Source organism: Bombina bombina, chromosome 4 (genome assembly GCF_027579735.1).
Source record: "Bombina bombina isolate aBomBom1 chromosome 4, aBomBom1.pri, whole genome shotgun sequence".
In the NCBI taxonomy this organism is placed as follows: Eukaryota; Metazoa; Chordata; class Amphibia; order Anura; family Bombinatoridae; genus Bombina; species Bombina bombina.
Window position 1 is genome coordinate 868,002,304 of NC_069502.1, and position 27,376 is coordinate 868,029,679.

Sequence of the window (27,376 nt, forward strand, 5' to 3'; positions counted from 1 at the left end):
TCAGAAGCAGGCTTTGCCTTTCTAGCAGGCTTGGATTTATTCCAGACTGGAGATGGTTTCCAATCTGAAACTGCTCCTAAGTCCACATGAAGGTGCGGCCCTCATTCCAGCTCAGCTGGTAGGGGGCAGGTTACGTTTTTTCAAAGAAATTTGGATCAATTCTGTTCACAATCTTTGGATTCAGAACATTGTTTCAGAAGGGTACAGAATTGGTTTCAAGATGAGACCTCCTGCAAAGAGATTTTTTCTTTCCCGTGTCCCAGTAAATCCAGTGAAAGCTCAAGCATTTCTGAATTGTGTTTCAGATCTAGAGTTGGCTGGAGTAATTATGCCAGTTCCAGTTCCGGAACAGGGGATGGGGTTTTATTCAAATCTCTTCATTGTACCAAAGAAGGAGAATTCCTTCAGACCAGTTCTGGATCTAAAAACATTGAATCGTTATGTAAGGATACCAACGTTCAAGATGGTAACTGTAAGGACTATCTTGCCTTTTGTTCAGCAAGGGCATTATATGTCCACAATAGATTTACAGGATGCATATCTGCATATTCCGATTCATCCAGATCATTATCAGTTCCTGAGATTCTCTTTTCTGGACAAGCATTACCAGTTTGTGGCTCTGCCGTTTGGCCTAGCTACAGCTCCAAGAATTTTTACAAAGGTTCTCGGTGCCCTTCTGTCTGTAATCAGAGAACAGGGTATTGTGGTATTTCCTTATTTGGACGATATCTTGGTACTTGCTCAGTCTTTACATTTAGCAGAATCTCATACGAATCGACTTGTGTTGTTTCTTCAAGATCATGGTTGGAGGATCAATTTACCAAAAAGTTCATTGATTCCTCAGACAAGGGTAACCTTTCTGGGTTTCCAGATAGATTCAGTGTCCATGACTCTGTCTTTAACAGACAAGAGACGTCTAAAATTGATTTCAGCTTGTCGAAACCTTCAGTCACAATCATTCCCTTCGGTAGCCTTATGCATGGAAATTCTAGGTCTTATGACTGCTGCATCGGACGCGATCCCCTTTGCTCGTTTTCACATGCGACCTCTTCAGCTCTGTATGCTGAATCAATGGTGCAAGGATTACACAAAGATATCTCAATATCTTTAAAACCGATTGTTCGACACTCTCTAACGTGGTGGACAGATCACCATCGTTTAATTCAGGGGGCTTCTTTTGTGCTTCCGACCTGGACTGTAATTTCAACAGATGCAAGTCTCACAGGTTGGGGAGCTGTGTGGGGATCTCTGACGGCACAAGGAGTTTGGGAATCTCAGGAGGTGAGATTACCGATCAATATTTTGGAACTCCGTGCAATTTTCAGAGCTCTTCAGTTTTGGCCTCTTCTGAAGAGAGAATCGTTCATTTGTTTTCAGACAGACAATGTCACAACTGTGGCATACATCAATCATCAAGGAGGGACTCACAGTCCTCTGGCTATGAAAGAAGTATCTCGAATTTTGGTTTGGGCGGAATCCAGCTCCTGTCTAATTTCTGCGGTTCATATCCCAGGTATAGACAATTGGGAAGCGGATTATCTCAGTCGCCAAACGTTGCATCCGGGCGAATGGTCTCTTCACCCAGAGGTATTTCTTCAGATTGTTCAAATGTGGGAACTTCCAGAAATAGATCTGATGGCGTCTCATCTAAACAAGAAACTTCCCAGGTATCTGTCCAGATCCCGGGATCCTCAGGCGGAGGCAGTGGATGCATTATCACTTCCTTGGAAGTATCATCCTGCCTATATCTTTCCGCCTCTAGTTCTTCTTCCAAGAGTAATCTCCAAGATTCTGAAGGAATGCTCGTTTGTTCTGCTGGTAGCTCCGGCATGGCCTCACAGGTTTTGGTATGCGGATCTTGTCCGGATGGCCTCTTGCCAACCGTGGACTCTTCCGTTAAGACCAGACCTTCTGTCGCAAGGTCCTTTTTTCCATCAGGATCTGAAATCCTTAAATTTAAAGGTATGGAGATTGAACGCTTGATTCTTGGTCAAAGAGGTTTCTCTGACTCTGTGATTAATACTATGTTACAGGCGCGTAAATCTGTATCTAGAGAGATATATTATAGAGTCTGGAAGACTTATATTTCTTGGTGTCTTTCTCATCATTTTTCTTGGCATTCTTTTAGAATACCGAGAATTTTACAGTTTCTTCAGGATGGTTTAGATAAGGGTTTGTCCGCAAGTTCCTTGAAAGGACAAATCTCTGCTCTTTCTTTTCTTTTTCACAGAAAGATTGCTATTCTTCCTGATATTCATTGTTTTGTACATGCTTTGGTTCGTATAAAACCTGTCATTAAGTCAATTTCTCCTCCTTGGAGTTTGAATTTGGTTCTGGGAGCTCTTCAAGCTCCTCCGTTTGAACCTATGCATTCATTGGACATTAAATTACTTTCTTGGAAAGTTTTGTTCCTTTTGGCAATCTCTTATCCCAGAAGAGTTTCTGAATTATCTGCTCTTTCTTGTGAGTCTCCTTTTCTGATTTTTCATCAGGATAAGGCGGTGTTGCGAACTTCTTTTGAATTTTTACCTAAAGTTGTGAATTCCAACAACATTAGTAGAGAAATTGTGGTTCCTTCATTATGTCCTAATCCTAAGAATTCTAAGGAGAAATCGTTGCATTCTTTGGATGTTGTTAGAGCTTTGAAATATTATATTGAAGCTACTAAGTCTTTCCGAAAGACTTCTAGTCTATTTGTTATCTTTTCCGGTTCTAGAAAAGGCCAGAAAGCTTCTGCCATTTCTTTGGCATCTTGGTTGAAATCTTTAATTCATCTTGCCTATGTTGAGTCGGGTAAAACTCCGCCTCAGAGGATTACAGCTCATTCTACTAGGTCAGTTTCTACTTCCTGGGCGTTTAGGAATGAAGCTTCGGTTGATCAGATTTGCAAAGCAGCAACTTGGTCCTCTTTGCATACTTTTACTAAATTCTACCATTTTGATGTTTTTTCTTCTTCTGAAGCAGTTTTTGGTAGAAAAGTACTTCAGGCAGCGGTTTCAGTTTGAATCTTCTGCTTATGTTTTTCATTAAACTTTATTTTGGGTGTGGATTATTTTCAGCAGGAATTGGCTGTCTTTATTTTATCCCTCCCTTTCTAGTGACTCTTGTGTGGAAAGATCCACATCTTGGGTAATCATTATCCCATACGTCACTAGCTCATGGACTCTTGCTAATTACATGAAAGAAAACATAATTTATGTAAGAACTTACCTGATAAATTCATTTCTTTCATATTAGCAAGAGTCCATGAGGCCCACCCTTTTTTGTGGTGGTTATGATTTTTGTATAAAGCACAATTATTCCAATTCCTTATTTTATATGCTTTCGCACTTTTTTATCACCCCACTTCTTGGCTATTCGTTAAACTGAATTGTGGGTGTGGTGAGGGGTGTATTTATAGGCATTTTGAGGTTTGGGAAACTTTGCCCCTCCTGGTAGGAATGTATATCCCATACGTCACTAGCTCATGGACTCTTGCTAATATGAAAGAAATGAATTTATCAGGTAAGTTCTTACATAAATTATGTTTTTGCGGGGCATTTGCCCCAAAGTAATCAGCTCTTTTACCTGTAAAAATTTTTTTTTACAAATACCCCCCCCAACATTAAAACCCACCACCCACACAACCAACCCTACTCTAAAACCCACCCAATCCCCCCTTAAAAAAACCTAACACTAACCCCTTGAAGATCACCCTACCGTGAAATGTCTTCACCCAACCGGGCAGTAGAGGTCCTCCAGACGGGCAGAAGTCTTCATCCAGACGGCATCTTCTATCTTCATCCATCCGGCGCGGAGCGGCTCCATCTTCAAGACATCCGACGCGGATCATCCTCTTCATCCGGAGTCTTCTTCAACAATGACGGTTACTTTAAGTGACGTCATCCAAGATGGCGTCCCTTCAATTCAGATTGGCTGATAGAATTCTATCAGCCAATCGGAATTAAGGTAGGAAAAATCCTATTGGCTGATGCAATCAGCTAATAGGATTGAAGTTCAATCCTATTGGCTGATCCAATCAGCCAGTAGGATTGAACTCGCATTCTATTGGCTGTTCCAATCAGCCAATAGAATGCAAGCTCAATCTTATTGGCTGATTGCATCAGTCAATAGGATTTTTCCTACCTTAATTCCGATTGGCTGATAGAATTCTATCAGCCAATTGGAATTGAAGGGACGCTATCTTGGATGACGTCACTTAAAGGAACCGTCATTGTTGAAGAAGACTCCGGATGAAGAGGATGCTCCGCGTCAGATGTCTTGAAGATGGACCCGCGCCGGATGGATGAAGATAGAAGATGCCGTCTGGATGAAGACTTCTGCCTGTCTGGAGGACCACTTCTGCCTGGTTGGGTGAAGACGTCTCACGGTAGGGTGATCTTCAAGGGGTTAGTGTTAGGTTTTATTTAAGGGGGGATTGGGTGGGTTTTAGAGTAGGGTTGGTTGTGTTGGTGGTGGGTTTTAATGTTGGGGGGGGCTTTTTGTAATTTTTTTTACAGGTAAAAGAGCTGATTACTTTGGGGCAATGCCCCGCAAAAGGCCCTTTTAAGAGCTATTTGTAATTTAGTGTAGGGTAGGGCTATTTTTTATTTTGGTGGCTTTTTTATTTTGTTAGGGGGATTAGAGTAGGTGTAATTGGTTTAAAAATCTTGTAATTATTTTATCTTCTGTAATTTATTGTTTTCGTGCTTTAGATATTTTTTTTAAATTGTAGTTAGTTTAGGTAATTAATTTAATTATAGTGTAGTGTTAGTGTAACTTAGGTTAGATTTTATTATACAGGTAAATTTGTCTTTATTTTAACTAGGTAGTTATTAAATAGTTAATAACTATTTAGTAACTATTCTACCTAGTTAAAATAAATACAAAGTTGCCTGTAAAATAAAATTAAACCCTAACCTAGCTACAATGTAACTATTTGTTATATTGTAGCTATCTTAGGGTTTATTTTATAGGTAAGTATTTAGTTTTAAATAGGAATAATTTAGTGATTGTAATAATTTTATTTAGATTTATTTAAATTATATTTAAGTTAGGGGGGGTTAGGGTTAGACTTAGGTTTAGGGGTTAATAACTTTATTATAGTGGTGGCGACGTTGTGGGCGGCAGATTAGAGGTTAATATAATGTAGGTGTCAGCGATGTTGGGGGCAGCAGATTAGGGGTTAATAAGTCAGATTAGGGGTGTTTAGACTCTGGGTTCATGTTAGGGTGTTAGGTTTAAACATAAATTTTATTTCCCCATAGGAATCAATGGGGCTGCGTTTGGAGCTAAACGCTGCTTTTTGCAGGTGTTATTTTTTTTTCTTCCAGCCGGCTCTCCCCCATTGATTCCTATGGGGAAATTGTGCACGAGCACGTTTAGCCAGCTCACCGCTAACGTAAGCAGCGCTGGTATTGAGGTGAGATGTGGAGCTAAATTTTTCTCTTCGCTCACTTTTTTGCGGCTAACGCCGGGTTTCTAAAGACCCGTAATACCAGCACTGTCTGTCAGTGAGCGGTGAGCTTAAACTGCTCGTTCGCACCGCACAGCCTCTAACGCAAAACTCGTAATCTAGGTGTCTGTCTCTTCTCTGTTTCATACCTTTTTGTCTTGATTCAGTAACAGCAGTAGGATTTGGGCTTCTGCTCTCGCAGTGGCTATGGCTCTGAGACACATTCCCAGCATATTGTGTGCTCATCTCTTCTGTGGCTGCCTCTTGTGTTCCTACATCTTGTTTGCTCGTTTTCGTAAAGCCAAATTTAAAAAGACTTTGAGGTGCCATATTGACTCTCAAAAAACTGTGAAAACAGTCTTCCTAGGCAAACTGGATTCTATTATTATTATTACACCTCAACACTTCTAAACTTTGCATACACAAATCTGTAAAAATAAGGACATTGGTGGATTTTCCATTTTCCATTTAAAAACTTTCGTAGGGGATCTGCACAGCCCCAAAGTATGAACAAAAACACAAATTTTTAACAGAAATTAGCACTTTTATTCAATTTTGAAATTACAGCCTAAGATATCATAAGACAAAGAATTAATTTGTCTTATGGCGAATCTCACTTGACAAAAAGACAGAGCTACAGTCATTAAAGGGACATAAAACAAGTTGGGATAGAGATAAAATATAAATATAATATGTACTTTAATTACTTTACCTGCAAATCTATACTGCAGTGCCTCACTATTAACCCTTGAATTGTACAGTTCTAACTCCCCCCACACAATTCCTTATATGGCTGTATCGATCTCCACCTTTGCTTTGGTAGAACACAAGACTTTGTCTATGTAACTAATGTTGCTTATTTTTGAAAATTATTTTAAAATACTTGCCAGCAAACAAAAAAAATGGTGCTAACTATTTTTTACTAAATTAGCCCTTTTCGCTGCCCCAGAAATGCTGGAATGCATTGGCAGATAAACATGAGCAACTGCACTGATCCAGCAGTCACTGTTTAGAATGTTGCATTCCATAATTTCTAGGGCAGTAAAAAAATGGAGGAAAATAGTGCAAATCAAATAATGAAAATACATTGTAAAGTTGTTGTTTTTAAACACTGAACCAGTGTTTGTTTTATTTGGGGGGGGGGGGGGGGTGTTTCAAACAAACTTTGCAATTTATTTTCAGAATTTGATTTGCATTATGTTCCTTCAATTCTTCTGTGTTTTTTTTTTACTGCCCTAGAAATGATGGAATGCAACATTCTACACAGTGATTGCTGCATCACTGCAGGAGCTCATAAATATCTGCCAATGCATTCCAGCATTTCTGGGGCAGTGGAAAAAAAAAAACATTGGAGGAAAAATAGTGCAAATCAAATAATGAAAGCACATTGCAAAGTTTGTTTGTTTTTAAAAAAACACAATGCTGATTTTTTATTTTTTTATTTTTTAAAAACAGACAAACTTTGCAATGTATTTTCATTACATGATTTGTTCTGTTTTCCTCCAATTTTTTACTGCCCTAGAAATTATGGAATTCAACATTCCACACAGTGACTGCTGGATCACTGCAGGTGCTCATTTATATCTGCCAATGGATTCTAGTATTTCTTTGGCAGTAAAAAAACAAACCGGAAATAGGGCAAATCAATTCATGAAAGTACATTGCAAAGTTTGTTTTTTTTAAACACATAATGGTGAATGGTTTTGTTTTTGTTGTTTTTAAAGAAAAAAACACAGAAAAAAATGAATGAAAATGCAATGCAAAGTGTGCAAGAACAGGACACACACAATTACATGCAGCTGAAAATGGGGGTTAACATTGAATAGTCTGGCAATTTAAAACATCTCAGATTTAAAGGATTTTTCTGTCTATTGGGCCTATTTATTATAGGATTATGTCCGACAGACATCGCTGAATGCGGAGAGCAATACGCTCTCCGCATTCAGCATTGCACCAGAAGCTCTTGTGAACTGCTGGTGCAATGCTGCCCCCTGCAGATTTGCGGCCAATTGGCTGCTAGCAGGAGGTGTCAATCAACCTGATCGTATTTGATCAGGTTTAATTGCGTCAATGTCTGTCCTCCTCAGAGCAGGCAGACAGGTTATGAAGCAGCGGTCTTTATACCGCTGCTTCATAACTGGTGACGGGCCCCTTAAGCTCCAGACGGGGCTTGATAAATGGGCCCCTATGTGTTTATATAATACTCTGCACAATAGTGCCACTAGTTTTACATTTACCAGACTATTCAATGTTAAACCCCATTTTTCAGATAATTTCTTAGTTTTTACGCTTTGGCACTATTTACATGTTTGAGCTTTAGAAGAACCTTTAAAACACATTGGCTGTTTCAGGACTGCAAAAAAAACACATAATAAAAAGGTACAACCTTTAAGGATTCACTTATTTTACCAGGTAAACTAAATTGTAATCTCAATCTACACACTGCTCAAATTCATCTGAACGATAATTCCACGCTATAAACTGCTAAAATGAACACGGGTGCAATCCTACTCTACAGAGCTGAAACATTCAAAATTGCATTGTGCAAACTTCTCCTCCATATTGAACTCCTCTATCAAATGAAAGTTTATAAATCATACCCACACATGACTTTATGTACTGTAAACTATTTTTCTATCTTGTTATAAACAGTGCACCCATTAGAATTTACAATAGGCTTTATCCGGTGATTTAAAAACACAGAGCATGCCTCATTGATCACATTACAGAGGGGAAAAAGTAAATTCCAACACAGTAATGATGCTGTGGATTAATAACACAGATTTAGTTTGGAAAGGAATCATCCGCTAGGAAACATTTGGATCAGATTACAAGGACCCATTGAACAATATATCTTAATGCTACAGGCCAGCTGTGTATTTTAAGTACACTAAGTAGTTTAAGCACTCATAAAATGGCTCATAAAGGTTCAAAATAGTCAATGTATTATTAAAAATTGAGCGTTCACTGTAAAAACATGTTTAATACATTATTGTACTTTCCAAAAGAACTCTTTTTTTTTTTTTTTAACTGGACCCTGAACTGTTTTTTGTTTTTTTAATCAGGTTTTAATGTACAGAATCTTACCTCCTAAATAGCACATCCCTGCCTCTTCATCCACAGAAATTATCTGGAGCAAGAGCATGCCTTCAAATAAACAACATGCGAGCCTTGCGCATGTGCAGAGTATACCGTCCAGTGCTTTCTAACTGAATTATATAGACTACAGTAATGCGTGCATGCGTAATAGCACTCACCCCCGGCACTAGTTAGATTGAAATTGGCGGTGGCCCAAGGCAGTGTGGTGGTGTGAAAAGGGACACTAGGAACAGAAGGGAAATAAAATGAAGGCGCCAGTGGCAATTTGCGCTCTGCCAATGAAAAAACGCCGGCTGCGGTCTGCTTCTGCTTGCCTGCAGCAGAGCTAAATGGGGAAAAAAAAAAACACATGCCCTGTGCCCAGAACTGCATGTCCCGTGCATCGGGCGATAGGAATTGTGCATCCCTGTCAGGAGGAACAGGGATTGGGTTTCTATTCAAATCTATCCATTGTCCCTAAGAAGGAAGATTCTTTCAGACCAATCCTGGATCTGAAAACTTTAAATCGTTTTGTAAAATTCCCAACTTTCTAGATGGTGACTATAAGGACAATTCTGCCTTTCATTCAGCAAGGTCATTTCATGACAATAGACTTACAGGATGCTTATCTTCAGATTCTCTTTTTTAGACAAGCATTACCAATTTGTCGCTCTTCCATTTGGCCTTGCAACAGCACCAAGAATTTTCTTGAAGGTTCTTGTTGCCCTTCTATCTGTAATCAGAGAGCAGGGTATTACAGTGTTTCTTTATTTGGACAATATCTTGGTACTAGCTCAATCTTTTAATTTAGCAGAATCTCGCACAAAACAACTAATGTTGTTTCTTCAAAGACATGGTTGGAGGATCAATTTACAAAAGAGTTTGATTCCTCAGACAAAGGTCACCTTCTTAGGTTTCCAGATAGATTCAGTGTCCATGACTCTTTCTCTAACAGACAAGAGACAAATGAAATTGGTCTTAGCTTGTCTAAACCTTCAGTCTCTATCATTTCCTTAAGTGGCTATGCATATGGAAGTTTTAGGTCTCATGTTTGTAGCATCGGACGCAATCCCCTATGCTCGTTTCTTTCATGTAATTAGCAAGAGTCCATGAGCTAGTGACGTATGGGATATACATTCCTACCAGGAGGGGCAAAGTTTCCCAAACCTCAAAATGCCTATAAATACACCCCTCACCACACCCACAATTCAGTTTTACAAACTTTGCCTCCGATGGAGGTGGTGAAGTAAGTTTGTGCTAGATTCTACGTTGATATGCGCTCCGCAGCAAGTTGGAGCCCGGTTTTCCTCTCAGCGTGCAGTGAATGTCAGAGGGATGTGAGGAGAGTATTGCCTATTTGAATGCAGTGATCTCCTTCTAAGGGGTCTATTTCATAGGTTCTCTGTTATCGGTCGTAGAGATTCATCTCTTACCTCCCTTTTCAGATCGACGATATACTCTTATATATACCATTACCTCTGCTGATTCTCGTTTCAGTACTGGTTTGGCTATCTGCTATATGTAGATGAGTGTCCTGGGGTAAGTAAGTCTTATTTTCTGTGACACTCCAAGCTATGGTTGGGCACTTTGTTTATAAAGTTCTAAATATATGTATTCAAACATTTATTTGCCTTGACTCAGAATGTTCAACTTTCCTTATTTTCAGACAGTCAGTTTCATATTTGGGATAATGCATTTTGATTTGACCATTTTTTCTTACCTTAAAATTTGACTTTTTCCCTGTGGGCTGTTAGGCTCGCGGGGGCTGAAAATGCTTCATTTTATTGCGTCATTCTTGGCGCAGACTTTTTTGGAGCAAAAATTCTATTTCCGTTTCCGGCGTCATACGTGTCGCCGGAAGTTGCGTCATTCTTTGACGTTATTTCGCGCCAAAAATGTCGGCGTTCCGGATGTGGCGTCATTTTTGGCGCCAAAAAGCATTTAGGCGCCAAATAATGTGGGCGTCTTATTTGGCGCGAAAAAATATGGGCGTCACTTTTGTCTCCACATTATTTAAGTCTCATTTTTTTTATTGCTTCTGGTTGCTAGAAGCTTGTTCTTTGGCATTCTTTCCCATTCCTGAAACTGTCATTTAAGGAATTTGATCAATTTTGCTTTATATGTTGTTTTTTCTCTTACATATTGCAAGATGTCTCACGTTGCATCTGAGCCAGAAGATACTACAGGAAAATCGCTGTCAAGTGCTGAATCTACCAAAGCTAAGTGTATCTGCTGTAAACTTTTGGTAGCTATTTCTCCAGCTGTTGTTTGTATTGATTGTCATGACAAACTTGTTAAAGCGGATAATATTTCCTTTAGTAAAGTACCATTGCCTGTTGCAGTTCCCTCAACATCTAAGGTGCAGAATGTTCCTGATAATATAAGAGATTTTGTTTCTGAATCCATATAGAAGGCTATGTCTGTTATTTCTCCTTCTAGTAAACGTAAAAAATCTTTTAAAACTTCTCTCCCTACAGATGAATTTTTAAATGAACATCATCATTCTGATTCTGATGACTCCTCTGGTTCAGAGGATTCTGTCTCTGAGGTTGATGCTGATAAATCTTCATATTTATTTAAAATGGAATTTATTCGTTCTTTACTTAAAGAAGTTCTAATTGCTTTAGAAATAGAGGATTCTGGTCCTCTTGATACTAATTCTAAACGTTTAGATAAGGTATTTAAAGCTCCTGTGGTTATTCCAGAAGTTTTTCCTGTTCCTAATGCTATTTCTGCAGTAATTTCCAAAGAATGGGATAATTTGGGTAATTCATTTACTCCTTCTAAACGTTTTAAGCAATTATATCCTGTGCCGTCTGACAGATTAGAATTTTGGGACAAGATCCCTAAAGTTGATGGGGCTATTTCTACCCTTGCTAAACGTACTACTATTCCTACGTCAGATGGTACTTCGTTTAAGGATCCTCTAGATAGGAAAATTGAGTCCTTTCTAAGAAAAGCTTATCTGTGTTCAGGTAATCTTCTTAGACCTGCTATATCTTTGGCTGATGTTGCTGCAGCTTCAACTTTTTGGTTGGAAACTTTAGCGCAACAAGTAACACATCGTGATTCTCATGATATTATTATTCTTCTTCAGCATGCTAATAATTTTATCTGTGATGCCATTTTTGATATTATCAGAGTTGATGTCAGGTTTATGTCTCTAGCTATTTTAGCTAGAAGAGCTTTATGGCTTAAAACTTGGAATGCTGATATGGCTTCTAAATCAACTTTACTTTCCATTTCTCTCCAGGGTAACAAATTATTTGGTTCTCAGTTGGATTCCATTATTTCAACTGTTACTGGTGGGAAAGGAACTTTTTTACCACAGGATAAAAAATCTAAAGGTAAAAACAGGGCTAATAATCGTTTTCGTTCCTTTCGTTTCAACAAAGAACAAAAGCCTGATCCTTCATCCTCAGGAGCAGTTTCAGTTTGGAGACCATCTCCAGTCTGGAATAAATCCAAGCCAGCTAGAAAGGCAAAGCCTGCTTCTAAGTCCACATGAAGGTGCGGCCCTCATTCCAGCTCAGCTGGTAAGGGGCAGGTTACGTTTTTTCAAGGAAATTTGGATCAATTCTGTTCACAATCTTTGGATTCAGAGCATTGTTTCAGAAGGGTACAGAATTGGTTTCAAGTTGAGACCTCCTGCAAAGAGATTTTTTCTTTCCCGTGTCCCAGTAAATCCAGTAAAAGCTCCAACATTTCTGAAATGTGTTTCAGATCTAGAGTTGACTGGAGTAATTATGCCAGTTCCAGTTCCGGAACAGGGGATGGGGTTTTATTCAAATCTCTTCATTGTACCAAAGAAGGAGAATTCTTTCAGACCAGTTCTGGATCTAAAAATATTGAATCGTTATGTAAGGATACCAACGTTCAAGATGGTAACTGTAAGGACTATCTTACCTTTTGTTCAGCAAGGGAATTATATGTCCACGATAGATTTACAGGATGCATATCTGCATATTCCGATTCATCCAGATCATTATCAGTTCCTGAGATTCTCGTTTCTGGACAAGCATTACCAATTTGTGGCTCTGCCGTTTGGCCTAGCTACAGCTCCAAGAATTTTTACAAAGGTTCTCGGTGCCCTGCTGTCTGTAATCAGAGAACAGGGTATTGTGGTATTTCCTTATTTGGACGATATCTTGGTACTTGCTCAGTCTTTACATTTAGCAGAATCTCATACGAATCGACTTGTGTTGTTTCTTCAAGATCATGGTTGGAGGATCAATTTACCAAAAAGTTCTTTGATTCCTCAGACAAGGGTAACCTTTCTGGGTTTCCAGATGGATTCAGTGTCCATGACTCTGTCTTTAACAGACAAGAGACGTCTAAAGTTGATTACAGCTTGTCGAAACCTTCAGTCACAATCATTCCCTTCGGTAGCCTTATGCATGGAAATTCTAGGTCTTATGACTGCTGCATCGGACGCGATCCCCTTTGCTCGTTTTCACATGCGACCTCTTCAGCTCTGTATGCTGAAGCAATGGTGCAAGGATTACACGAAGATATCTCAATTAATATCTTTAAAACCGATTGTTCGACACTCTCTAACATGGTGGACAGATCACCATCGTTTAATTCAGGGGGCTTCTTTTGTGCTTCCGACCTGGACTGTAATTTCAACAGATGCAAGTCTCACAGGTTGGGGAGCTGTGTGGGGATCTCTGACGGCACAAGGAGTTTGGGAATCTCAGGAGGTGAGATTACCGATCAATATTTTGGAACTCCGTGCAATTTTCAGAGCTCTTCAGTTTTGGCCTCTTCTGAAGAGAGAATCGTTCATTTGTTTTCAGACAGACAATGTCACAACTGTGGCATACATCAATCATCAAGGAGGGACTCACAGTCCTCTGGCTATGAAAGAAGTATCTCGAATCTTGGTTTGGGCGGAATCCAGCTCCTGTCTAATCTCTGCGGTTCATATCCCAGGTGTAGACAATTGGGAAGCGGATTATCTCAGTCGCCAAACGTTGCATCCGGGCGAATGGTCTCTTCACCCAGAGGTATTTCTTCAGATTGTTCAAATGTGGGAACTTCCAGAAATAGATCTGATGGCGTCCCATCTAAACAAGAAACTTCCCAGGTATCTGTCCAGATCCCGGGATCCTCAGGCGGAGGCAGTGGATGCATTATCACTTCCTTGGAAGTATCATCCTGCCTATATCTTTCCGCCTCTAGTTCTTCTTCCAAGAGTAATCTCCAAGATTCTGAAGGAATGCTCGTTTGTTCTGCTGGTAGCTCCGGCATGGCCTCACAGGTTTTGGTATGCGGATCTTGTCCGGATGGCCTCTTGCCAACCGTGGACTCTTCCGTTAAGACCAGACCTTCTGTCACAAGGCCCTTTTTTCCATCAGGATCTGAAATCCTTAAATTTAAAGGTATGGAGATTGAACGCTTGATTCTTGGTCAAAGAGGTTTCTCTGACTCCGTGATTAATACTATGTTACAGGCTCGTAAATCTGTATCTCGAGAGATATATTATAGAGTCTGGAAGACTTATATTTCTTGGTGTCTTTCTCATCATTTTTCTTGGCATTCTTTTAGAATACCGAGAATTTTACAGTTTCTTCAGGATGGTTTAGATAAGGGTTTGTCCGCAAGTTCTTTGAAAGGACAAATCTCTGCTCTTTCTGTTCTTTTTCACAGAAAGATTGCTATTCTTCCTGATATTCATTGTTTTGTACAAGCTTTGGTTCGTATAAAACCTGTCATTAAGTCAATTTCTCCTCCTTGGAGTTTGAATTTGGTTCTGGGAGCTCTTCAAGCTCCTCCGTTTGAACCTATGCATTCATTGGACATTAAATTACTTTCTTGGAAAGTTTTGTTCCTTTTGGCCATCTCTTCTGCTAGAAGAGTTTCTGAATTATCTGCTCTTTCTTGTGAGTCTCCTTTTCTGATTTTTCATCAGGATAAGGCGGTGTTGCGAACTTCTTTTGAATTTTTACCTAAAGTTGTGAATTCCAACAACATTAGTAGAGAAATTGTGGTTCCTTCATTATGTCCTAATCCTAAGAATTCTAAGGAGAAATCGTTGCATTCTTTGGATGTTGTTAGAGCTTTGAAATATTATGTTGAAGCTACGAAATCTTTCCGTAAGACTTCTAGTCTATTTGTTATCTTTTCCGGTTCTAGGAAAGGCCAGAAAGCTTCTGCCATTTCTTTGGCATCTTGGTTGAAATCTTTAATTCATCTTGCCTATGTTGAGTCGGGTAAAATTCCGCCTCAGAGAATTACAGCTCATTCTACTAGGTCAGTATCTACTTCCTGGGCGTTTAGGAATGAAGCTTCGGTTGACCAGATCTGCAAAGCAGCAACTTGGTCCTCTTTGCATACTTTTACTAAATTCTACCATTTTGATGTATTTTCTTCTTCTGAAGCAGTTTTTGGTAGAAAAGTACTTCAGGCAGCGGTTTCAGTTTGAATCTTCTGCTTATGTTTTTCGTTAAACTTTATTTTGGGTGTGGATTATTTTCAGCAGGAATTGGCTGTCTTTATTTTATCCCTCCCTCTCTAGTGACTCTTGTGTGGAAAGATCCACATCTTGGGTAGTCATTATCCCATACGTCACTAGCTCATGGACTCTTGCTAATTACATGAAAGAAAACATAATTTATGTAAGAACTTACCTGATAAATTCATTTCTTTCATATTAGCACGAGTCCATGAGGCCCGCCCTTTTTTTTGTGGTGGTTATGATTTTGTATAAAGCACAATTATTCCAATTCCTTATTTTATATGCTTTCACACTTTTTTATCACCCCACTTCTTGGCTATTCGTTAAACTGAATTGTGGGTGTGGTGAGGGGTGTATTTATAGGCATTTTGAGGTTTGGGAAACTTTGCCCCTCCTGGTAGGAATGTATATCCCATACGTCACTAGCTCATGGACTCTTGCTAATATGAAAGAAATGAATTTATCAGGTAAGTTCTTACATAAATTATGTTTTTCATGAGACCTCTACAGCTTTGCATGTTGCACCAGTGATGCAGGGATTATACTCAGATATCACAGTTGATATACTTAAATCCCAACACTCAACTCTCTCTGACTTGGTGGTTAAACCATCACCTTATTGTTCAAGGGGCCTCCTTTGTTCGTCCTTCCTGGACTGTGATCACAACAGATGCAATTATATTATTATTTATTTATTATTAAATTGAACTTCAATCCGATTGGCTGATTAAATCAACAAATCAGATTTTTCCTACCTTAATTCCGATTGGCTGATAGAATCCTATCAGCCAATCAGAATTCGAGGGACGCCATCTTGGATGACGTCATTTAAAGGACCAGCCATTCGTTGGGTAGTCGTCGGATGAGAAGGATGTTCCGCGCCGGAGGTCTTCAAGATGGAGCCGCTCATCGCCGGAAGGATGAAGATAGAAGATGCCGCTTGGATGAAGACTTCTGCCGGATGGAGGACCTCTTCTGCCCAGATCGGATGAAGACTTCGGCCCGGCTGGGTGAAGATAGCTCAAGGTAGGGTGATCTTTAATGGAGTAGTGTTAGGTTTATTTAAGGGGGGATCGGGTGGGTTTTAGAGTAGGGTTGTGTGGGTGGTGGGTTGTAATGTTGGGGGGGTATTGTATTTCTTTTATTTACAGGTAAAAGAGCTGATTACTTTGGGGCAATGCCCCGTGAAAGACCCTTTTAAGGGCTATTTGTAATTTAGTTTAGGATAGGGAATTTTATTATTTTGGGGGGCTTTTTTATTTTATTAGGGGGCTTAGATTAGGTGTAATTAGATTAAACTTCTTGTAATATTTTTTATTTTTTGTAATTTAGTGGTTTTTTTGTAATATAGTTTAGTTTATTTAATTGTTTTTTAGATAATTGTAGTTAATTTATTTATTTAATTAATTTATTGATAGTGTAGTGTTAGGTATATTTGTAACTTAGGTTAGGATTTTATTTTACAGGTAATTTTGTAATTATTTTAACTAGGTAGCTATTAAATAGTTATTAACTATTTAATAGCTATTGTACCTAGTTAAAATAAATACAAAGTTACCTGTAAAATAAATATAAACCCTAAAATAGCTACAATGTAATTATTAATTATATTGTAGCTATCTTAGGGTTTATTTTATAGGTAAGTATTTAGTTTTAAATAGGAATAATTTAGTTTAATAATAATATTATTTATATTTATTTAAATAATAATTAAGTTAGGGGGTGTTAGGGTTAGACTTAGGTTTAGGGTGTAATACATTTGGTGTAGAGTGGTCAGATTAGGGGTTAATATATTTAATGTAGGTGGCGGCGGTGTAGGGGGGTCAGATTAGGGGTTAATAAATTTTAATGTAGGTCCGGGAGCGGCGGCTTAGGGGTTAATACTAATAGGTTTATTGCAGTGTGGGCTATGGCAGTTTAGGGGTTAATAATTAGGCTTATTGCGTTGTGGGGGGTTGTCCGTCTAGGGGTTAATACATTTATTTTTAGGAATGAGAGGGGGGATTGCGGATATAGGGGTATACGTGTCAGGCTATTTTTGGAAGGTGTGTTAGACAGTTACGGGAGATTTAATACTTTAGTTAGTTTTTTTAGGCGCAGGCAGTTGCTAAAGTGCCGTAAGTCACTGGCGACTCAAGAAATTTGTAGTTACGCTCATTTCTGGACATCGCTAGTTTGTCCGATTTACGGCACTTTAGCAACTGCCGGCAGGGTATATGTAATACCCCGATGTGCGAGGTGAAACTACGGGCGGCGCGGGCTCCCTCGCTTGCAGCGAAAACTATGCCGTATATTGGATCGCGCCCATGACTTCTAACTCCAAATTGCTTTCTCTTTCTTTCCAAGGTAATAAATTATTTGGTTCTCAGTTTGATTCACAATTTTAACTGTCACTTGGGGAAGGGAGTTTTTTGCCTCGGGATAAAAGACCTAAGGGTAAATCTAAAGCTTCTAACTGTTTTCGTTCCTTGTGACAAAATAAGGAACAGAAACCTAATCCTTCCCCCAAGGAATCTGCTTCCAATTGGAAGCCTTCTTCAAATTGGAATAAATCCAAGCCATTTAAGAGATCAAAACCAGCCCCCAAGTCCGCATGAAGGTGCGGCCCTCATTCCAGCTCAGCTGGTAGGGGGCAGATTAAAATTTTTCAAAGATGCTTGGATCAATTGGATTCAGAGTATTGTCACTCAGGGGTACAGAATAGGATTCTGAGTAAGACCGCCTGTGAGAAGATTTTTTTTTTTCACGCATTCCAGCAAACCCAGTAAAGGCTCAGGCCTTCCTGAAGTGTGTTTCAGACCTGGAGTTATCAGGGGTAATCATGCCGGTTCCGTTTCAGGAACCAGGGTCTGGGATTATATTCAAATCTATTCATTGTCCCAAAGAAAGAAAATTCATTCAGACCAGTTTTGGATCTAAAGATTTTGAATCGATATGTAAGAGAGAGTACCAACTTTCAAAATGGTAACTATAAGGACTATTCTGCCTTTTGTTCAGCAAGGGCATTATATGTCCACAATAGACTTACAGGATGCATATCTTCATATTCCGATTGATCCAGATCACTATCAGTTCCTGAGATTCTCTTTTCTAGACAAGCATTACCAATTTGTTGCTCTTCCTTTTGGCCTATCGACAGCTCCAATAATCTTTTCAAAGGTTCTAGGTGCCCTACTCTCTTTAATCAGAGAGCGGAGTATTGCGGTATTTCCTTATTTGGATGATATCTTGGTACTCGCTCAGTCTTTACGTTCTGCAGAATCTCGCACTAATCAACTCGTGTTGTTTCTTCAAAGACATGGTTGGAGGATCAATTTACCAAAAAGTTTGTTGATTCCTCTTTTATGGAATTGAGGTTACCAATCAATATTTTAGAACTCCGTGCTATTTTCAGGGCTCTTCAGGTTTGGCCTCTGTTGAAGAGAGAACTGACAATATCACAACTGTGGCATGTGTCAATCATCAGGGTGGGACTCACAGTCCCCAAGCTATGAAAGAAGTATCTCGGATACTTGCTTGGGCGGAATCCAGCTCCTGTCTAATTTCTGCGGTTCATATCCCAGGTATAGACAATTAGGAAGCGGATTATCTCAGCCGTCAGACTTTACATCCAGGGCAGTGGTCGCTCCATCCAGATGTGTTTTCTCAGATTGTTCAAATGTGGGGTCTTCCAGAAATAGATCTGATGGCTTCTCATCTAAACAAGAAACTACCCAGGAACCTGTCCAGGGATACTCAGGCAGAAGCAGTGGATGCGTTAGCAGTTCCTTGGTGTTACCAACCTGCTTATATCTTCCCGCCTTTGGTTCTTCTTCCAAGAGTGATTTCCAAGATCATCATGGAACAATCGTTTGTGTTGCTGGTAGCTCCAGCATGGCCTCACAGGTGTTGGTATGCGGATCTTGTTCGGATGTCCAGTTGCCAATCTTGGCTACTTCCATTAAAGGGACACTGAACCCAATTTTTTTCTATCATGATTCAGATAGAAAGTTGCTTAAAATTGCATGCTCTAATTTACTCCTATTATCAAATTCTTTTATTTTGGTATCTTTATTTGAAATGCAAGAATGTAAGTTTAGATACCGGCCCATTTTTGGTGAACACACTGTGTTGTTCTTGCTGATTGGTGAATAAATTCACCTACCAATAAACAAGTGCTTTCCGTGGTTCTGAACCAAAAAATAGCTTAGATGTCGTCTTTTTCAAATAAAGAAAGCAAGAAAACAAAGAAAAATTGATTATGAGTAAATTAGGAAGTTGTTTAAAATTGCATGCTCTATCTGAATCACGAAAGAAAAAAAATTGGGTTCAGTGTCCCTTTAAGGCCAGATCTTTTGTCTCAAGGTCCGTTTTTCTATCAGGATGTCAAATCATTAAATTTGAAGGTATGGAAATTGAACGCCTAGTGCTTAGTCATAGAGGTTTCTCTGACTCAGTACTTAATACTATGTTAAAGGCTCGTAAATCTGTTTCTAGGAAGATTTATTATTAAGTTTGGAAGACTTATATTTCATGGTGTTCTCATAAATTCTCCTGGCATTCTTTTAGAATTCCTGGAATGTTAGTTTCTTCAGGATGGTTTGGATAAAGTTTTGTCTGCAAGTTCCTTGAAGGGACAAATCTCTGCTCTTTCTGTTTTATTTCACAGAAAGATTGCTAAGCTTCCTGATATTCACCGTTTTGTACAGGCTTTGGTCCGTATTAAGCCTGTCATTAAATCAATCTCTCCTCTTTGGAGTCTTAATTTGGTTTTGAAGGCTTTACAGGCTCCAAAGTTTGAGCCTATGCATTGTTTGCACATTAAACTACTTTCTTGGAAAGTGTTGTTCCTTTTGGCCATCTCTTCTGCTAGAAGAGTTTCCGAATTATCTGCTCTTTCTTGTGAATCTCCTTTTCTGATTTTTCAATCAGGAAAAGGCAGTTTTGCGGACTTCATTTAAATCTCTACCTAAGGTTGTGAATTTTAACAACATTAATAGAGAAATTGTTGTCACTTCCTTGTCTCCTAATCCTAAGAATTATTTGGAGAGATCCTTGCATTCTTTAGATGTGGTAAGAGCTTTGAAATATTATGTTGAAGGTACTAAAGATTTCAGGAAGACTTCTAGTTTATTTGTTATCTTTTCTGGTTCTAGCAAAGGTCAGAAGGCTTCTGCCGTTTCCTTGGCATCGTGGTTAAAGCTTTTGATTCATCAAGCTTATTTGGATTAGGGTCAAGCCCCGCCTCAGACAATTACAGCTCATTCTACTAGATCAGTCTCCACTTTGTGGGCTTTTAAGAATGAAGCTTCAGTTGATAAGATTTGCAAAGCAGCAACTTGGTCTTCTTTGCATACATTTACTAAATTCTACTGTTTTGATGAATTTTGCTTCTTCAGAAGTTTTTGGTAGAAAAGTTTTTCAGACAGCTCTGTCAGTTTGATTCTTCTGCTTATGTTTTAAGTTTTTCTTTTCATTTATGAGAATAAATTTATTTTGGGTTGTGGATTAATTTTTTTCAGCAAAAAAGTTTTTTGTTTTTTTTAATTTTATCCCTCCCTCTCTAGTGACTCTTGCATGGAGTTCCATATCTTGGGTATTGCTATCCCATACGTCACTAGCTCATGGACTCTTGCCAATTACATGAAAGAAAACATAATTTATGTAAGAACTTACCTGATAAATTAATTTTTCTTTCATATTGGCAAGAGTCCTTTTTATGGTGGTTATGATTTTTTTGTATAAAGCACAATTATTTCCAAATTCCTTTGTTGATGCTTTTTACTCCTTTCTTTATCACCCCACTACTTGGCTATTCGTTAAACTGAATTGTGGGTGTGGTGAGGGCTGTATTTATAGGCATTTTGAGGTTTGGGAAACTTTGCCCCTCCTGATAGGATTGTATATCCCATACGTCACTAGCTCATGGACTCTTGCCAATATGAAAGAAATTAATTTATCAGGTAAGTTCTTACATAAATTATGTTTTTTAATTGTTTCTAATAGCTTTTATTGTTAAATTATTTGTGCTGATACATTCTAAAAGAAAGATGTTCCAGTCATCCCGCTGTATTTATTGATTTGAACACTATCAGGCTTAACCCCTTAACGACACGCGTCGTACAGGGTACGTCGCACACAACCTGGTCTTTAAAGACCAGCGACGTACCCTGTACGACGTTGGGGTTGAAAGCGGCTGGAAGCGATCCTGATCGCTTCCAGCCGCTTTCCGGTTATTGCAGTGATGCCTCGATATCGAGGCATCACTGCAATAACATTTTACCCCATCCGATGCAGAGAGAGCCACTCTGTGGCCCTCTCTGCACCGGACATCGATGGCCCGCAATCGTTGGTGGGTGGGAGCCGACGTGGGAGGCGGGTGGGCGGCCATCGGTGCATGTCGTAATGCAGCGGTGGGCGGGCTCGCTGGGGGCGCGCACGGACGCAGGGAGGCGGGCGGGCGCGTGCACGGGGAGGGAGCGGGTGGGAACCATTACACTATGGAACAGTTTGTTAAAATATAGAGGCAGAGAGGGGGAATAAAAATTTATTTTAAACAATCGAAGTGATCTGGGAGGGGGTGGGGGTTTTATTCTTTGGAGGGGGGAAGCTACACTACAGAAAAGTGGGGAAAAAAATAAAAAAATATATATTTTTTTGTAAACTGGGTACTGGCAGACAGCTGCCAGTACCCAAGATGGCTCCCAATAATGTAGAAGGGGAGGGTTAGAGAGCTGTTTGGGGGGGATCAGGGAGGTTTGGGGCTAAGGGGTATTCTACACAGCAGCATATGTAAATATGCTAAAAAAAAATAATTAAAAAAAAAGATACCTTTTATTTTAGTACTGGCAGACTTTCTGCCAGTACTTAAGATGGCGGGGACAATTGTGGGGTGGGGGAGGGAAGAGAGCTGTTTGGGAGGGATCAGGGGGTCTGCTGTGTTAGGTGGGAGGCTGATCTCTACACTAAAGCTAACATTAACCCTGCAAGTTCCCTACAAGATCCCTAATTAACCCCTTCACTGCTAGACATAATACACGTGTGATGTGCAGCGGCATTTAGCAGCCTTCTAATTACCAAAAAGCATCGCCAAAACCATATATGTCTGCTATTTCTGAACAAAGGGGATCCCAGAGAAGCATTAACAACCATTTGTGCCATAATTGCACAAGCTGTTTGTAAATAATTTCAGTGAGAAACCTAAAATTGCGAAAAAATTTACGTTTTTTAAAATTTGATCGCATTTGGCGGTGAAATGGTGGCATTAAATATACCAAAATGGGTCTAGATCAATACTTTGGGTTGTCTACTACACTACACTAAAGCTAAAATTAACTCTACAAGCTCCCTACATGCTCCCTAATTAACCCCTTCACTGCTGGGCATAAAACACGTGTGGTGCGCAGTGGCATTTAGCAGCCTTCTAATTACCAAAAAGCAACACCAAAGCCATATAAGTCTGCTATTTCTGAACAAAGGGGATCCCAGAGAAGCATTTACAACCATTTATGCCATAATTGCACAAGTTGTTTGTAAATAATTTCTGTGAGAAACCTAAAGTTTGTGAAAAAATTTGTGAAAAATTGAACAATTTTTTTTATTTGATCGCATTGGCGGTGAAATGGTGGCATGAAATATACCAAAATGGGCCTAGATCAATACTTTGGAATGTCTTCTAAAAAAAATATATACATGTTAAGGGATATTCAGGTATTCCTGACAGATATCAGGGTTTCAATGTAACTAGCGCTCATTTTGAAAAAAAGTGGCTTTGAAATAGCAAAGTGCTACTTGTATTTATTGCCCTATAACTTGCAAAAAAAGCAAAGAACGTGTTAACATTGGGTATTTCTAAACTCAGGACAAAATTTAGAAACTATTTAGCATGGTTGTTTTTTGGTGGTTGTAGATGTGTAACAGATTTTGGGGGTCAAAGTTAGAAAAAGTGTGTTTTTTTTTCCATTTTTTCCTCATATTTTATAATTTTTTTAATAATAAATTATAAGATATGATGAAAATAATGGTATCTTTAGAAAGTCCATTTAGTGGCGAGAAAAACGGTATATAATATGTGTGGGTACAGTAAATGAGTAAGAGGAAAATTACAGCTAAACACAAACACCGCAGAAATGTAAAAATAGCCCTGGTCTTTAAGGGAAAGAAATTGAAAAATGGCCTTGGTCCTTAAGGGGTTAAGTTTGTGACCAGCAGAAAATGCAGATTCAACAAGAAATGTGACTTTGTGATTTAGTATTGTGTGATCATGTGAGATGAGTTTATAAAGGTTATTCTTACCCAACACAGCACACACAATTTAAAGAATAGCTGGTGAGCTGTGTCAAGGGAATAAGGTCTCTGGTTCTGCTAAATGATGTACAGGTTACAGGAACATGCTTTCACTACATAAAACTGTAATGGCTTCTTCAGCTTGTGGGACACACACTTTTATTCCACTGAACTAAACATATTTTTAAAAAAATCTTTTTGTTGCCAAAGGAGACTGTTTACATGTTCCTTGGTATAGCAATTATTTTATCTGTTTATTCGAAAAGATGTATTCCTATAGGCATACTAAATTATTTTTCTTTGTAACTGCAAAACATTTTTTATTTAAAAGGACCATTAAACACAGTCTAATTGCATAATCAACAAATGCATAATGCAGTAAAACCTTTCAATTTCAAATGAGCAGTAGATTTTTTTTTCTGACAATTTTTTTTTTATTCTTTATTTATAATCCAACAGTGTAGACCGAAAACAGAAAGGGTGTCTTGAGAAACCAAAAAATATCTTAAGACCTAATCATATCAATGTACAGATACAGTGTAAATCAGACAAGTCCATGTTTGACCAAAATACAATGTAAATCAGATAGGTCCTTATTTGACCATAATACAAAGGAAAAGAAGTTCAAGAAACATATCTATAAAAATATAACATCTATACATTGGATAATTTAAGTATTTTAAGTTAATTAAAAGAAAATGGATCAAAAGAAAACCAAGCAAAACAAAAGGGGGAGGGGGGATGGAAGGGATAAAGGGGGAGGAGGAGCTCCTATAAGTCCACTCTCAGGGCTCTTCTACAAACCCAAGACAACTCCTATCTGGATTCCTAATATTCTCTCTATCTCCTCTTAAATCATTCCCAATTGCGCGATAATTATTCAAGTTTTATCTACCTACCCTAAGCTCTTTTCAAATTAAAGTTCTCTCATATTAGATATCCATTGATGCAGGAACCAGTCCCAAAGAACTAGATCCATAAAGCTGTTAGACCTTAAAAAGGCGTCATCGCCGCACGTTTCTTCCTCTGAAGCCAGATCCTTTGAGCTTTGGATTTCTATTCTGTTATTGAACTCTGCCTGTCTGACCACTCTGCTTGCTTAACCCCTGAACTGCTGGATTGCCATATTGTTGCTGAACTCTGCCTTGTCTGATCATTCTATTGGTTTACCCCTGAACTGTTACACTGCTGGATTTTATTTGATGCTGATACCCACCTGTTCCTGCTCTTTCTATTGGTTCACCCCTGAACTGCTTTACTGCTGGATTGCCTTCCTGTTGCCGGACTCAGCCTGTCTTGACAATTCTCTGTCTTCTTCGTATTGCCCTGAAGGACTACACTGTCTACCGTGAGTACTGCTTACCTCATTTCACTAACTTACTCTGCTCTGGGATATTTCCTATCATTCCACTTAACGCTGGGATAAGAAGACTACTGGCCAAGTTTGGTCTGATAGAGAGATATCCCACAAGCAAATACCCTTTGAAGTGAATAGACATTTTGGATTATTTAAATAAACATTTTTGTTTAAGAAACAGATCTCTATCCTTCCTAGCCTAACATTCCCAGTTCACTGAAGAATAATTAACACAGAATTTACTATAGGAGTTCCTTACTTGATTGGATAATTGTATTTCTTTCTAATGACATGGTGAGTCCATGGATCATCTTAATTACTGTTGGGAAAATCACTCCTGACCAGCAGGAGAAGGCAAATATCACCACAGCAAAAGCTGTTAAATACCACTCCCCCTATCCACAATCACCAGTCATTCTCTTTGCTTGTATCAGTTGCAAGGAGGGGTAAAGTTAGGTGTCTGATTCTTCAATCAAGAGTTTATTTTTTAAACAGAGCAAGTTTGCTTTGGTTTTCTTTGGGGTTTAGCCGTAGTCCATGTCAGTCTCTTCAGTAGAGCAAGTGGTGGCTTTTAAGCATTTGGGAACTTGTGGGGTATAATACCCACTGGGCCTCCCAAGTAATTTCATGCTGCCCTTGGTTGAAAGTTTGAGTAAGTTTACTCAGCCTTTACTTATACCAAGTGAGCTGTCCTGCTGCCGGACAGATTTTTAAGGTAAGTGCCTATTTCTTTCCCTGTTTTGATATAGGAGAATTTGGCACTTTGACAGTTAATTCTGTCTAAATATACATTCAGCCTTCTAGGTTAACGGTTTATTGTATGGCAGTTTTGCAGGCACTGGGGATGTTTGGCTCGGTTTATTATGTTTTCACTTTGGTGTACATTTTTTTTGTTTGTTTACTAATGGCTACCGGGGAGGTTTGTTAGGCCATGCCCACAATAGGCGGGCTTATCTGAGATAGCAATGGTGTTTTTGGCGCCCTTTTAGCTGTTTCCTGTTGTTCCTGGATGTTGCAGCTCTGTTGCATAGCTCCTCAGAGGTGGTTCCGCATTCTCTCCGGTGTTGCTGTATAGGGGTCCGGATCATTTTCTGACTTTGTTTCCGGCAGCAAGGAGGTCAGGTAGGCATCTCAGCAGAGCTTGCTGAGGTGTGGAGGTTGCCTTTTTTTCCTTGGGGCTGTTGCTCAATTTATATTTAAGTTTCTCTCTGAATTTCAGGGACTTTAACGTTTGTGTCTCTTTTTGCATTTATTTTGTGAAAAATTGTTGCTGCAAGATTTATTGTGCAGTTTAAGGATTTTCTAGCTTAAATTTTAAACACTTTTTTTTAAGGGACAGTAATGTTTTTTTTTTGTTTCATTAAAGTTCTGATTTGAACTTAGAATTTTGTATTGATTAAGGTTTTTTCCTTTGAAATAAGATGGACCAAGAGGCCCTGCAAGCTGTTGCTTGTTGTCTTTGTTTAAATACTAATGTTGAGCCTCCTATCCCTTTTTGTTCCTCTTGTATTGAGAGAACATTACATTACAATGATAGACTTTTTGATTTTGAGCCTTTATTGTCTAGGGAGGATGATGTTTAGGAATCTCCTGTTCAGGCTAATCCACAGCTTTCTCCTCATACATCCCAATCTTCTGCAGTGCCCTGTGTTTCATCTCAGCTTTGTTTTTCCTTGCAGGATATGGCTACCCATATATCCTCGGCAGTATCTGAAGCTTTGTCTGCTTTTCCTATGTTACAGGGGAAGCGCAAGAGGAAGTATAAGGTTTCTGATTCTGTTGCAATTGTCTAGTGTTTCTTCTCATAAGTCTGAGGAGGAAGATACTTCAGTAGCATCTGAGGGTGAGATCTCAGATTCTGATAGTGTAAATCCTCCTTCTGAACCTGAGGTTGTTTCCTTTAGGTTTACGCTGGAGCACCTCCGTTTGTTACTCAAGGAGGTTTTGGCTACCTTGGATGACTCTGAAGCGTCAGTCATGGTTATTCCTAAGAAATATAGTAAACTTAATAAGTTTTTTGATGTCCCTTCCTCTGTGGAAGTTTTTCCTATACCAGATCGTGTTTCAGATATTATTGCACGAGAATGGGAGAAGCCTGGGATTCCTTTTTCCTCTTCTCCAATTTTTAGGAAGATGTTTCCTAATTGCTGATTCTATTAAGGAATCTTGGCAGATGGTTCCTAAGGTGGAGGGAGCAGTTTCCACTCTGACCAAGAGGACCACTATTCCTATTGAGGACAGCTGTTCCTTTAAAGATCCTATGGATAAGAAGTTGGAAGCTTTGCTTAAAAATATTTTTGTATACCAGGGGTATCAATGGCAACCGGCTGCATGTATTGCTACAGTTACTAGTGCAGCAGCATTTTGGTTTGATGCATTGTTTGATTCTATTCAGCAAGATACTCCTCTTGAAGAAATTCAAGATAATCAAGGCTTTGAAGTTGGCTAATTCCTTTATTGCAGATGCTTCTCTACAAGTCATCAAGTTGGGAGCTAAAATTTCTGGTTTTGCCATTTTAGCTTGCAGAGCTTTATGGTTAAAATCCTGGTCTGTGGATGTGTCCTCTAAGTCTAAGCTTTTGTCTATTCCTTACAAGGGTAAGACCTTGTTTGGGCCAGGTTTGGCTGAGATTATTTCTGATATTACGGGAGGAAAGGGGCATTCTCTTCCTCAGGATAAAATAAATAAACAGAAGGGTTGGCAGAGTAATTTTCATTCCTTTCGTAACGTCTCTGGTAAAACTTCCTCTTCTTTCTCCAAGCAGGAACATTCCAAGCCATC